General features: G+C 46.7%; 1 pseudogene; it reads right to left on the bottom strand.

The window, feature by feature from the left end:
- Positions 1 to 782: 782 nt before the first annotated feature.
- Positions 783 to 1,124, bottom strand: LOC102845962 (annotated as a pseudogene).
- Positions 1,125 to 14,915: the final 13,791 nt, after the last annotated feature.

The raw sequence follows: 14,915 nt of genomic DNA on the forward strand, positions 1-14,915 counted from the left end.
ATATCGAAAATACCAAGTGATATCATTAATATCAGGCAAGTAGAACTTGCTGAAGATTATTTCAAAAGAGTTTCAACAGTACATCAATAGAGGACTGACAGAAATTTAAGTTGGATTTAGAAGAGAATATGGAGTGAGGAATATCATTGCTGGCATTTGATGGATCTTGACTGAAAGCAGGGGATATCAGAAGGATGATTGCCTGTGTTTTACTGACTATGCACAGGCATTTGACTGTGTGGATCATAATGAACTACGGATAACAATGAGAAGGATGATGTAAGGTGGCAGAACAGGATGTGAAAAAAACTTAAAGGCAGCTTTGTTTAGGGAGCTCCTAGGCAAGGTTCCTTGGACTGGACAGAGAGGCCAGGGAAGTCGCACCCAAGGTGTGTATTCGGGCAAGTTTTTATAACAGGGGTCTTGGCTACGTGGGAATGGGAAGGACATTCTACTGTAGGTAGTTGTTGGTGACGCCAGGTGGGTGAGTCTGTTCCTTCTTCTTGCTGGCGTACTGCAATTTCCTAGCTCCCCATTCCGATGGACCACACTCTTCAGTTGACGGATCACAGGACTGAAGAATGTGACATGTCACCAGAAGGCACCAAAGGATGTGACAAATTCATCATTTTCTCCCTGGCCTTGGTTTTGGCCCAACAAATGAGAATCCCAGAATATATAGTTTAAAATCAGGACACGTGTGCACCAGGGCTGTATCCTTTCTCTATCCCTATTAAGCTAATAAAAAAAAATTTTTAACAGTTTATTATAATTTATTTTATTTAACAATCTAAGAAGTTCGCAGCCATCAGCAGTTCCAGTGCAATTTCAGGTGCAATTGGGAATTCGGGGATCTCAGTGGAGCTGTTAGTGCAGCAAACCTTGTAGGTAAAATACATGCAAACTTTTGATAGCACGTGTGAAGGGATCTCTCTAAAATTGACCTCATTGGTTTCATTTTCCGCAAACTGACCTGGGCTCCTCAACATGGCTTTTATTGTTCCTGATGTTAATGCATGTTCTCTTTTTACAATAAATTCATGACCATCAGAAGATATCAATTTGACATACATGGCATCTGGGCCTTCACAGCCACCATAAGTTTTCTCCTCTTCATCCATCATGCTTTTTGAAATTCTACTTTGTTTCCACAGGAACTTTAGTAGCTTTTCGTTAGTCCTGTAGTCACCACAGCCACCGCAACCGGGCCCCCGCACAGTAACACAGCCCCTGCCTCCAGGGCTGCCCTCCCCACCCCCAATAAAAAATAATTTAAGAAGATGGACTATATGAAGAAGAATGTGACAGCGTCAGGCTTGGAGGAAGACTCACCAACAACTTGAATTAAGCAAATGATGCAAGCTGACTTGCAGAAAGTAAAGAAAATGAGAAGCATTTCCTGAAGAAGATTAAAGAGTACAGCCTTCAGTATGGATTACACTTCAACTCTGGACATGCTGGTGGGAGGGACCAGGGTCTGGAGAAGGCTAAAGGAAGACCCTAAAGGAGATGGATCACCACAGCAGCTGCCTCATGGGCTCAATGTAGCAATAATTGGGAGGAGGGCACAAGATCGAGCACAGTTCCTTCCAGTTTGTACTTAGCGTCTCTGAATTGGAGCTGACTCGATGACACTTAACGTCAGCGATAATATATCCTCCCAGAAATGTCCCACAGACGGGCTTGTGTGTGGCTTTTGGAGTGTATGTGCCCATTTAAGAAAAGTGGAAGAAAGGAAAAAAAAAGATAAAGAATCCAACTCTCAAGACTCAAAGCCTTGACTTTGGACTTGGCCATGTGGGAGTTGTGAGGACTCCAAGCTTAGGTCTCGGATGACCTCACATTCCTCCCTGTGTCCTGACATCACTGTGCAAAGGACTTCCTCTCGAGGGAGTGACTGCCACACTCTTCCTCCACATCCACAGAGGCCACGTATGGAATGAGAGTCTACCTCAGCTGAGCCCCAGGGCCATCAGCCAGTCCTCGGCCAATTCCACATCATAAGAATAAATGGTCCTTTGAGCAAACAGGGCTCCCGCAAATATGGTCAATGTTCCCCAAACTTGCTGGACTTAATGCAAGAAGTGTGGCAAGCACAAACTCCACACAGTGACTGTGGACAAGAAGGACCAAGACCCTCTGCATGCCCAGGGCAAGCGGCGTCATGATAGGAGGCAGAGTGGCTATGGAGCGCAGGCCAAGCCAATTTCCCAGAGACAGGCAAAAACTACAAAGAGGATTGTATTAACACTTGAATGTGTTGAACCAGACTTGCAGATCTAAAAGGATGTTGGCATATCAACAAAGGTGCGAGCACTTTGAACTGGGAGGAGATAAGAAAGAAAGAGAGAGTCAAGTGATCTGGTTCTAAGCTTCATCTTATTTTATCAAGACAATGAACTCTTGAGCTTTTCATGTTAAAAAAAAAAAAAAAAGACTAAATGGTTCCACTGCCTTGTATGCGTGTGAGCCCTGGACAGCGAATAAGGAAGACTGAAGAACTGATGCTTTTTTTTTAAATTTTTTAAAATTTTATTTTATTATTTTTGTGTGCGTGTACTGTCAAATCAGATCTGACTGGTACAGGAGGAGATTGTCCCTCCTTCCCCGGCAGAGCATCTGGTGGATTAGAACTGTGCACCTCTGGGATTGTAGTTGCAGCTTCTTGCCACTAGGCCACCAGAGCTCCCCTGAACTGATGCTTTTGAATCCGCTGTTGAATGATGAAAACACCAGGGCCGTCAGAAGAATAAATAAATCTATTTTTGAGGAAATGCAGCCAGACAGCTCCTTAGAAACAAAGATGGTAAGACTTTCTCTCTCATGCTGTGGGCCTGTTCTCAGGAAGGACCAAATTCTGGAGAAAGACATCGTGGTTTTGTAAACTTGAGGGTCGGGGAGGGGGAAGAGGAAGAGCCTCAGAGGGCTGGACTGATACAGCGTCTGCCGCTGTGGCTCAGACAGCAAGACGGGCAGTTTTCACTCTGTGGGACAAGAGGTCACCCTACTTGGAGCTGTAGGAATCAGACCTTTTAAAGCCACAGGAGCCCTGGTGACACAGAACAGGTTCAATGGTTCTGCTGCTCCTTGTGTGGCCTTGAACATGTCGCTTCAACCTCTCTGAGCCTCTTCTTCACCAGTGGACGGGGCTGGTCGCAACACCTCCCTGGTGCGGTGAAAAGTCTGGAGAAATGGTCACCTTAGCTAACACTTTCTCCTTTCAGCCCTTCTCTCACTCAATCTTCACCACAATACAGGGGTTGGGTACAGTCATTCTTCTTTTATAAAGGCCTCAGAAACAGGTTATACAGAAAGGAAATGTTAAGACCAGGATTCGAACTCGTGACCACCTGGCCCCAAATCCCTTCCCCCGGGTCTGACGTACACTGTTTAAATCCTGTCCGCTCACTGTTAAGGTGTAGATTCGGACTCTTGGCAATCCTCCAGCTGGTTTCCAAGGCTGTAAATCTCAACTGGAGCAGACAGCCTCACATTTCTCTTACAAAATAGCTCGTGGATTAAAACTGCTGACCTTTTGGTTAACGGCCCAGCACTCACTCTCCTACGCCATCGGAAGACACCATGCTCTGCAGAGAAGAACTCAAACTTGTTGCCATTGAATTGGTCCCAGCTCATAGCTGCCACCATTGAGGAACTTGCCCTTCCCTCTTCCTCGGAGCCAATGGTGGATTCAAATCCCTGCAGAAGCTCAGCTTCTGGGCTCTCCATGGACTACGCCAGAAAGACGAGATGGACTGTCACAGTGACCGCAGCCATGGGCTTAAGGACAGCGGAGATTGTCAGGACGACACAGGATCAAGCCCCTTTTCTTCCATTTTCCTTAGAGTCATTATAAATGCAAGACAACTTGATGGCACCTAATAACAACAATACACCACCTTGTCTTGGGCTTCCATTACTATTAGTCTATTTATTTTCAACGAAGGTTTACACAGCAGCTTAAGTCCCCATTCAACAAGTTCTACACACTTTGCTCGGTGACCCTGATTGCATTCTTAACAATGCAAAAATGTTCTTACTATTTCCATTCTGGTTGTTCTGTTTTTATTTTTCTAGTTTGCCTGCTTTCTTACATTTTCATCATTGTTTAAAGTAATCAATGAACGTTTGCCTTATCTTGTCGCTATTGTTTTTATGTGCAATTAAGTTGACCATGACTCAGTGTGATGACCCTATGAACAATAGCTCTGAACCCTGTCCTATCTTGAACCAATCTTACTGTCTCTGATATACCTGATACCATTGCCACAGTCACTGTGTCAACCCATCTCATCTAGGTTCTTCCTCTCCTGCACTGTCCCTCACCCTTTCAAGCATTATGTCCTTTTCCAAGGACTGGTCCTGCCTGGAAACATGTCCAAAGTATGTCAGATAGAGCTTCAAAATCCTAGCCTCCAAGAAGCAACCCAGCTTCACATTCTCCAGACCAAACCTGCTTGTTCTCTTAGTATATTCAATACTCTTCTTCAGCACCATAGTTCAAAGGCATCAATTCTTCTTCTGTCATCCTTAGTCACCGTCTACCTCTCAGGAGCATAACAAGCAATTGAAAAGACTATAGCCTGTATCAGAGGCACCTTAATCTCTAGACTGACATAATTTGTTTGTTTTTTTTCAAGACTATAGTGTTTATGGTGAGAAAAAGGGTTTCTTCTTTTTCAAGGCAATTTGTTCTTTAGCTATGTGGTGACCTCACAGGGTTTACTTTAAGTTTAAGGTTTGGATTATCTCAGGTCAATAGTCTCTAGGAAACCTCACTCAGTCCAGAAAGCCTTGTTTTAGTTTTGTCTTAAGAATTAGAGGTTCCATTCTACCCTCCTCTCCCACTGGGTCAGGTTCCATCTGTCGTGCTCTAATTTAAAAACCCCCAACAAAACAAAAACTAGTCACCAGTGGTAGCCTGGCTCCATCTAGGTCTTCTGATCTCAGAGTAGATACAGTTGTAGATGTGATTTGTTCATAGAAACTATGTGATTAATTACACTAGGAAGATATACATTCTCAAACTAGCAATCATACAAGAGCAACACTGTCATGGCACAATGTGTAGGAATTGGGGGATTTTGAATTGGGATTTGATTCATATTGTTTTTCTTGTGCAAAACTCAATTGAAAACTTCTTAAGCAAAAATATAAACTATTTGATATTTATTTTAATAAAAGTTTTAGGGGAGCTCTGGTGGCCTAGTGGCAAGGAGCTGCAACTACAATCCCAGAGGCGCACGGTTCGAATCCACCAGATGCTCTGCCGGAGAAGGAGGGACAATCTCCTCCTGTACCAGTCAGATCTGATTTGACGGTACACGCACACAAAAATAATAACATTTTTAAAAAAGTTTTATACTGCTCTATTTACAGAGTTTATATACATTGTTTTTCACATGGGCTCTTTCCCCTTTCCTTCACCCAAGGAATTGTTGAATAGAAAACCAATTTGTTCCATAAACTTTTGCTCAAATTACAATAAAAAGTTAACACAAAGTAAAACATCAGAAAATGTAAGGAATTGTTATTGTTGTCAAGTGCGGTCATGTCTACTGTGACTCACAGAGACCCCATCAACAACAGACCTTACTTAACCCGGCTCTTCCCTGTGCCATCCTCGTCATCTCTGGTACGTTCAAGCCTGTTATTACAGGCGACTCTGCTTGTTGAGGGCCTTCCTCTTTCCCCTGACCCTTCCCAGCATGATGTCTTCTTCCAAGTAATGGACCCTCCTGATAACATTCCCGAAGTGTGTGAGAGGAAGTTTCATCATCTTTGTCCCAAAGGAACACCCTGGCTGTGTTTCCTCCAAGACTTGTTTGTTCTTTTGGTAGTTCACGGGATGGTCATTACTCTTCTCCAACATAATTCAAAATTCAAAGGCAAATTCTAGTATCTTTATTTATTGCCCATCTATCAGATCCCTGGTTAGTAATGGAAAAAGACCATGGCTTGGATCAGGCCCACCTCAGTCTTTACACTGACATCCTTGCTCTTTAGCATTTTGGAGAGACCCTTGACAGATTTTCCCCAGCACAACACGTATTTGACTTCTTGACTGCTCATTGTGGATTCAAGCAAAATTAAATTGGATGACGACTTTAATCTTTTCTCTATCCTGATTTTACTATTAAAAATAGCAACAATGGTGCCTAGGCTCTGGTGGCCTAGTGGCAAGAAGCTGCACTGCAATCCCAGAGGTATGCAGTTCGAATCCACCAGATGCTCTGCTGGAGAAGGAGGGGCAATCTCCTCCTGTACCAAGCAGATCTGATTTGACAGTGCACACATGCAAAATAATAAAATTTAAAAAAACTTTAAAAAACCAGCAACAAAAACAATAACCGTCCTTTAAAACTAATGCAGACAAAGCCCTGTGATTGCAATCATCCATTGTAATGGATAATGATTGCACTGACCATCAGAAAACATCTCAGAAGGTTTGAAAAAGAAATCAAATCAATGTGGTACATATAGTTCAGCCTAGGGTAGGAATATCAATCCGTGTAAGTTCAGCCTCAAGAGTCTTGGTGGCGCTGAGGTTAAAGCGCTCAGCTGGTACCCAAAAGATCCCGACCAGATGCTCCGAAGAAGAAAGATGTGACGGTCTAGTGTCTCTTCAGTCTACTCCCATCAAGATTTAAAGCCTTGAAAATCATCAAGCAGTCTGTCCTGCATCACAATGATAGTTGGAAGGTGGTGATTGTTGTGTGCCTTCAAGTCAGAACTGACCCATAGCTGACCCTCCAGCGGGTTTTTAGAGGCAGTTAATCATGTTGGAAGAGATTGCCCATCCTTCTCCCGTGAAGCAGCTGGTGGATTTGAACACCTCATCTTTGGGATTGCAGCACAGCCTTCTTACCTTTAGGCCACCAGAGCTACCTAGTTGGAACCTAAACTTCTTTTTTATTTTATTTTAATTTTTGTGTGAGTGTACCGTCAAATCAGATCTGACTGGTACAGGAGGAGATTGTCCCTCCTTCTCCGGTAGAGCATCTGGTGGATTGAACCTAAACTTCTACAAAATATATTAGTCCTAGTAACTGAATTCCAAGGATATTTTTATTAAAAATAATATTTAAAATTTTTTTTTAAAATGCTATTATTATTTTTTTTTTGTGCGTGTAACATCAAATCAGATCTGACTAGTACAGGAGGAGATTGTCCCTCCTTCTCCAGCAAAGCATCTGATGGATTCGAACTGCACACCTCTGGGATTGCAGTGCAGCTTCTTGCAAAAAAGTGATAATTTTATAGTCATTTTGGTGTCGCCTTTCCTGACAATGTCACTTGACCTGGTCCTGGTTCCCCCCCCCCCCCTTAGTGACAGATAAGAAGCTGGAGGCCGGCGCCAAGGACACCGCACCAAGCAGGGGTCCGGGTCCGGGTCCGGTTCGTGGGCCTGCATCGCCCCCTGCTGGAAGCACGGGCGAATGCCGTGATCAGCGCATTCAGAAAAGCCAGGCGTGAACCCAGTTCTGTGAGATTAGGAGTGTGGGTTCAGTCTTGGCTGAAGTCCGATTCTAGGACTTGGTGGTTCAGTCACTCAGCAAATATTTTTTTTCGAGGGCCTACTATGAGTCAAGCTCTGTTCTAGTGCTAAAGACACTATTGAGGAAGCACTTCCTATGTTCCAAGGAGGCCTGGTATCATAGTAAGTTACATCTTAGACTGTCAACAGAAAAGTCAACTGTTCAAATCCTCCAGATACTCTAATGAAGAAAAGATGGTCACTCTGCTCCCATTAAGTTATTAAAAGCCTAGCGAAGCACAATGCAACACTAGGACGTTATGCTAAGTGAATTTTTTTAACACCAACTTCAACTCATTGCTATGGAGTCAAACTCAGAGCTGAACCACCAGTGAGTTTTTCAGAGAATAAAAAGCACACAGGTGGGGATTTCCTAGAAGCTAGTGGGCCTGAACCACTGCTTTCAGGTGGACAGGTCAACTCTTCCCACTGGACCACCAGAGTTTCCTACATGAAGCAAAGTCAGTCACAAAAGGACAAACATTGTATAAGATCACTGTTAAATGCTAAGGAAAGGTTTACATGCAAATAGAAAACTTCTTGGATGGTTATCAGAGAGTAGGGAGTAAAAAATAACAAATTAAAAATCAGTAAATAGTAATAAATATACAGGGTGCTCTGGTGGCTTCGTTTTAAGCAGTTGCACTGCCAACCCAAAGAGACACAGTTCGAATTCACCAAGTACTCCGTGGAAGAAAAATGGACAATCTCACACCCATGTTTATGGCTGCATTATTTACTGTTGTGAAGACTTGGAAGCAACCCAACTGCCAATCAACAAACGAATGAATAGAAAAACTATGATATATTCACATAACAAATATTATGCAGCACTGAAAAATAATAAACTCTTAAAATATTACACAATATGAGGGAGCTTGGAGGACATTATGCTGAGTGAAGTATCTCAGTCACAAAAGGACAAATACTGCATAACACTTATTATAAAATAGGACTCATATGGAGGGTTGGGGGAGAACAGGAAAAGAGTAGATAATAAACACTGTATTAGGACAGATGAGGGGAAGAACTGTCTGAAAAAATATGTTGTTATGTGCCATCAAGTTGCTTGGGATTCATAGCGACCCTATGTACAACAGCTCTGAACCCTGCTCTATTCTGAGCCAACCTTATTGTCCTTGACACACCTACCCCCATTACCCCAGTCACTGAGCCAATCCATCTCATCTAGGGTCTTCCTCTCTTGCACTGTCCCTCTATCCTCCCAAGCATGATGTCCCTCTCCAAGGACCTCCTTGCAACATACCTGAAGTGTGTCAGATGGAGCTTCAGAATCCTTGCCTCCAAAGAATAGCCTGGTTTCACCCTCTCTAGGATGAACCTGTTTGATCTTCTAGCAGTCCACAGTATATTCAATACTCTTCTCCAGCACCACAGCTCAAAGGCATCAATTCTCCTTCTGTCATCCCTATGTCGTTGTCCAGCTTTCTAATGTATAGCAAGTAATTGAGAAGACCATGACCTGGATCTTTGACCTTCTGTAGCAAATGCCTCAGGCCCTCCTTAGTTTCAGCAAGCAAGGCTGTGTTATCTGCATAACACAGGTTGTTGATTAGTCTTCCTCCTATCCTGATGCCACTTTCCTCCTTATAGAGCCCAGAAAAGAATATATGATTAGACCGTATGTATGACAACAGTCTGGAAACAAGAGGTGCATTTTAAAGTGGACTGGGGGAGGGGGAGAGAAGGAGGGGAGGGAGGAAAATGCGCAACAATGAATGAATGAAAATTCAACCTTTCTGTAAACTTTCGTTAAAAAGCAGAATAATAGGAGATCTGGTGGCCTAGTGGCAAGAAGCTGCACTGTAATCCCAGAGGAGCGATGTTCGAATCCACCAGATGCTCTGCTGAGAAGGAGGGACAATCTCCTCCTGTGTCAGTCAGATCTGATTTGACGGTTGTTGTTGTTAAGTGCTGCCAAGTCGCAGGTGACTCATAGCGACCCTATGAAGAAGAGTCCTCAATGCTTGGGTGTCTCTCCTCTCTCCAGGTTCATAGGGTTTCCAGAGGCAAGCTATTACAGAAGTGGATGCTACTCCTCCTTGCAAGCTTGTTTTAATCGGGGAGCTCCACTCCACTCTCTTTCCTCATTGGGTAGCCGACCATTAACGCATTTGACACATCAGTGTCACAGTGTTCAGCCTCACAGCAACCACAAGTGACCGCGGCATGGCAACTTGTACACCAGGGCTATATGACCTAGAGGAATGTCTGAACAAAAATGATGAAAGACAGGCCCGAGGGTCGCGGATTAAAAGTCACCCATCTTTGGCTTGGTAGCATCGCTTTCTGTCCGCTGGGCCAGTTGAAGATGCTATTGCTGTTAAGTGCCTTCGAGTCGCACTCGAGAGTCCTCAACGCTTGGGTGCCTTTCATCCTCTCTCCAGGTTCATAGGGTTTCCAGAGGCAAGCACACACAAAAATAATAAAAAATTTCAAAAAAATCAGAATAATAATAATAATAAGATGAATAATCTCTTCCGGTGCAATTTACTGTCTCTGAAAATGTTCTGGAGTGTCAGCTATGAATGAGTTCTGAAGTGGGAGGGACACAACAATGGAATTATATTGTATAATGCAACACAATATAATATGACAACATAATATTCATTCGGTAATTTTACAGTTCTAGTACGTGATACGGTATGCAACATAAAATCATCTTTAATCTTTAAGGCCCTGAAATATTTTCTGAGCAAACTCGAGCAGAGCAATGAGCTCGGATCTTGATGGAGCATGTGATTTAGATGCGGTGGTGAGAAGCAGCGGCCCGAAGTTGGCAGCAGGCACAGCAACAGGTCTATGGTGTTGGCATCTAAAGTTTCCAGGAGTTCCGAGTCTCTGCGGCCGCGGGGATCGTTCTCGGGTTCGCGGTGCCCACGGGGACCCGGCCAGCGCAGCCTCCAGATCCCCGGGGGCCGCGCGCTGGAAACAGTCCCCGGCGTGGGCGTGGCCTGCGCACCTGAGGGGGCGTGACTCCCGCCGCCGCCCCGCCCCCCGGAGGCGCCGCCCGCGGCCGGAGTCAGGGGACGCGGCGCCCGAGCAGCTGGGCCGCGGGTGACGGGGGGTCAGCGCGGCGCGGCCGAGCGGGTCCCGGAGCCACTGAGATCAGGTGGGCGCCAGGACCCGGCTGGGGAAGTCGAGAGCCGGGGGGATGGGGGTCCAGGACCGAGGGGGGAACCCCGGGCCGAGCACAACCTGAGGCCCACTCGTTTGGCCACTGGGACGAGACTTGGGGCCCCTGAGCGCCCCTTGTCCAGACTGGAGTCCCCTGAGGTCTGGGGGGGGACCCGTTTGAGCCGCGCCCCCTCCCCCGTGCGCGCAGGTAAACAGGAGCGAGGACGGGGCGGGGCTTGCGGGAAGGGGGGAAGGGGCCCTTGGACGGGCGCAGGGAGAGAGAGATGGGGTGCGCGGGGCTGGCAAGGGCGCGCGGTGGGGAGGGGGTTCTGATGGGAAACCCCTGCCCGCTTACCTTCGAGAGGGTGTGAGGTTGGTGGGAGGGGGCCCTGGTGTGGGTGAGTGTGCAAGAGAGAATGATGGAGGGAGGCAGAGGGTATGGGCGCGGAGAGCAGCTGGACCGTGTGTCACCCCGGGGAATCTCACAGGACTGTGGGTGGTACAGCGACAGCGAGGTGCAAATATCAACAGACTTTTGACCATGTGCATAAAGGTGTGTGTGTGTGTGTGTGTGTGTGTGTGTGTGTGTGTGTCTGTTTTAGATTGTTGCACCTCAACAGACTTTTGACCATGTGCATAAAGTTGTGTGTGTGTGTTTTAGATTGTTTCTAGGACGTTGTACGAGATCACAGGCTTGTGTGCCTACACTCACTTTTCCAGTGTGTGCGTGGTGGAAGCAGACTCTTGGTGGGCTTTTCGATCCAGATGGACTAAGAGATTTGAAGAGACCTGGGGCGGCTGGGGTGGTGTGTTTCTGTGCGTGTGTGTATGTATGTATGCACTGAACTGCTTCCAGGCTGATGTGTGTCCACTAGCGTGGTTGTGGTTGTCTTTCTGCTTGTGTGTGGACGGGGAGGGAAGGCTGGTTGAGCATTAACTTCTGACCATGTGTCTGTGAAGGTGTGTGTCCTGGTGTGTGACTGTCTGGGGGTTGGGACCAGTGCTGGGACAGGTTGTGTGGACTGTGAATGTGGAGAGGGACAAGGTGGAGGTGGGGTGGGAGAGTGACTACGTCCAGCCAACCTTCTTTGAGCCAAGGGTGCTCAAGGTGGGGGGCTGGGGGAGTGTTGGAGAGTGGGGGCTGGGGAGGGATGGCTAAGCGTGCCAGAGATTATCCTCCGGCTGGGATGGGTGACACAGAAGAAGAGGGAGTCTGGCTGACATCCTGTCACCACGGGGCTGTGCCCAGGGGACTCTGCAGATGAAGGGGGCAGCTGCCGTGGGAATGGCTGCCTGCAGAAGATGGTGTGTTTGAAGGAGACCCCCTAAGCCACACGTGGCTGTGGGGAATCTGGGGGACACTGTGACTTACCGTTGGCCTGGCTGGGGGGACAGAGTGGTGCAGACTGTTCACAGCATGCAGCTCAGCCCCGTCCACAAGGTGATGTGTGACCTCGTGGGAGTTGTGTCTGGAGGCAAAAATGTGTGAATAATGATCATGGTTGTTGAGGTCGCTGGACTTGTGTGGTTGTGAGTCTGACTCTGGCTTGTGTGTCAGATAGGATACTGTATACATTTCCACAACAGCAAAAATGAGGTCCTGTCAAAGAAGGAAATTCAGATAATCTGCTAACCAAAAGGTTAGTGGTTCAAATACACCAGGTGCACCACAAGAAAATAATGAGACAATCTCCTCTTGTAATGATTACAGACTCCGAATAATCATTGGACGGTCTGTGAGTTGGCATTGACCTCACAGCACTGGGTAGAGAGTCACAGAAAAGTGGTGAAACTGTCAAACTAGCAGGAAACTAGCAAGACCTGAAAAAACAGGGAAGCCCCACTCTTCCGGCTCTCACGGTGTTCACACACACACACACACACACACACACACACACACACACACATGTTCTGTACATCAGACATACACACGTGTGTACGTGCAGTCTCTGGGTGGAGTGAGGAGTTAGGTGTCTGAGGACTAGCCAAAAGGTTGGTGGTTCGAACCCACCCCGAGGTGCCGCGGAAGACTGGCCTGGTGATTTGGGAAGACAGGGCTGTGAGAGATCACAGCCGTGAAAATCCCGGGGAGCAATTCTAGCCTGTGCACACAGGGTTGCCGTGAATGGGGACCGGGCGTTGCTGTGAGGATGCGTGTGGCTCTGTGTGACTGTGTCAGGGGACAGGGACCTAGTGCTGGGAGGTCGATGGTGATTGGTGACACAGTCACCCGATGGATCCCACCCATGCCCCTCAGTGTGTGTCTACAAGCCGTCCCAGGTGTGTGCGTGTGTAGTGCTGAGCTCCACAGGGCTATATCAATGGCCACTTTTTTTTTTAGATCACTAGGCCTTTCTTCTGAGGCAACTCCGTCTGGACTCGAACCTCTGACCTTTTCATTAGTTGCCAAGTGCCCTGTTTGCACCACCTGGAGATGCCTGCATGTGTGTAAGTGTGTGAGACGGTGAGTGTGCCTGACTGTGATTGTGTGTGGTAATGAATGTATGTGATCATGTGTCTCTGTGTGTGCGCACGCGTGTGACTGAGTGTGCACACGGGTGCTAAGCCTTTGGAGTGATTCTCTGAAGGAGGGTGTCTGTGAAGACTCCTCCTTGTCCATGGGCTGTCTGCTGTGTGCCCCACTCTGGCAAGGAGGTGCATGTGAAGACAAGTAAAGACAGGGGTGTTTACACACACGTGTCTGCAGCTCTCCACGTGTGTCTGTGGGTGTGTAGCTGCCCAGGTGAGAAGAAGGTGAGGGAGCGTTTGGGGACCTGGTGAAGCTGGGGACAGGCTCACAGGGAGTCATGGGGGGGGGGCGTATGTATGCACAGAAGTTTCTGAGCAGATCTTGGGAAACTGCCTGGGATTGCATAGGGCTGCGTGAATCTCAAAGAATGTGTGTGTTGTAGGGACAATAGATTGATTCAGTGACTGGAGTAATGGGGGTAAGTGTGTTGGAGGTGGTGAAGTTGGCACAGAATAGGACAGAGTTTAGGGCTGTTGTACATAGGGTCGCTATGAGTGGCAGGCGACTCGACGGCACATAACAACAACAGGGACAAGTGTGTGTGCTCAGGAAGACAGTGTGGAGGGGAGGGATTTGGGTCTGCTTTCTGAGGTGAGTGAGACAGGAGTTTCTGTGTGTGTTGGCTGTTCTTTCTGAGAGGAGAATGCGCTTTTGTGTTGGGTTGTATTTCCAAGAGGGAAGTCTGTGTGTGCTGTTTCTGAGACAAGAATAGGTTTGTGTGTTGTGTGAGGTTGTTTGGTGTTAGGTTGAAGTTCTAAGAGGAAGTTGTGGGTCCAGCTGTATTTTTAGGAGTAGAGTGTATATGTGCGGTGTTTCTTGAAGGAGAATGTGGACATTGTTTTATATTTGAAAGAAGGTTGAGTGTGTGTTACATTTCTAAGAGGAGTGAATGTGTATGTGTGTGTGTGTGTCTGTATTGAGTTATATCTCTGAGAGGGAAAAGCGTGGTTTGAGGTCTATTTCTGAGTGAATGAGAGGGACAGTTTTTTGGTTTTGTTTTGGTTTTGCATTGTATCAAGTAAGGGAGGTTGTGTGAGAAAGATTATTTCTGAGTGTGTGTGTGTATTGTACTGTATTTCTGAACAGGCACGTGGGTGTGTTGAGTGTATGTATTTCTGAGACAGGAGTGTGTGTATGTGTGTGCGAGAGATAAAAAAAAATGGGACAGAATTGTATCATTGAGAGTGTACAGGGCTGTGTTGAATTGTATTTCTGAGAGTTCCTATGTGTTAGAAGAAGAATGGTGTGATAGTCCTGAGAGTATATGTGAGTGTATTGAATTGCATTTCTGAGAAATGGGGTGTGTGTGTGAGAGAGAGAGAGAGAGAGAATGATGTTGTTGTACTCCTGAATGGATGTGGGTATGTTGAATTGCATATCTAAAAGAGGGGTGTGTGTCTATGTGGAGAAAATTCTGTTTATTCCTGAGACACTGCATGAGGGAGTTGTATTTCTGAGAAGAGGGTGTGCATGTGTCCCAGAAGCCCCCACTGTTTAGGCACGTGTGACCTGTCACCACATACACCCGTGTGAAGTCCCACATGTGGACCCCCTACCGATACCACCTGGGCCTCAGACCCCAGCTATCTCATGACCTGTCAGTGGGGGAAGCCCCAGCCCCTCTCTCAGGGGCTCTCGGCTCCACAGGGCCCAGGAGCCAGCATAGGCGGTCCCCGCGACACTCCCGAACCTGGAGTCTCCTCTGTCTCC

Source organism: Elephantulus edwardii, unplaced genomic scaffold (genome assembly GCF_000299155.1).
Source record: "Elephantulus edwardii isolate Elephantulus edwardi_28Jun2011 unplaced genomic scaffold, EleEdw1.0 scaffold00315, whole genome shotgun sequence".
NCBI classification, from domain to species: domain Eukaryota; kingdom Metazoa; phylum Chordata; class Mammalia; order Macroscelidea; family Macroscelididae; genus Elephantulus; species Elephantulus edwardii.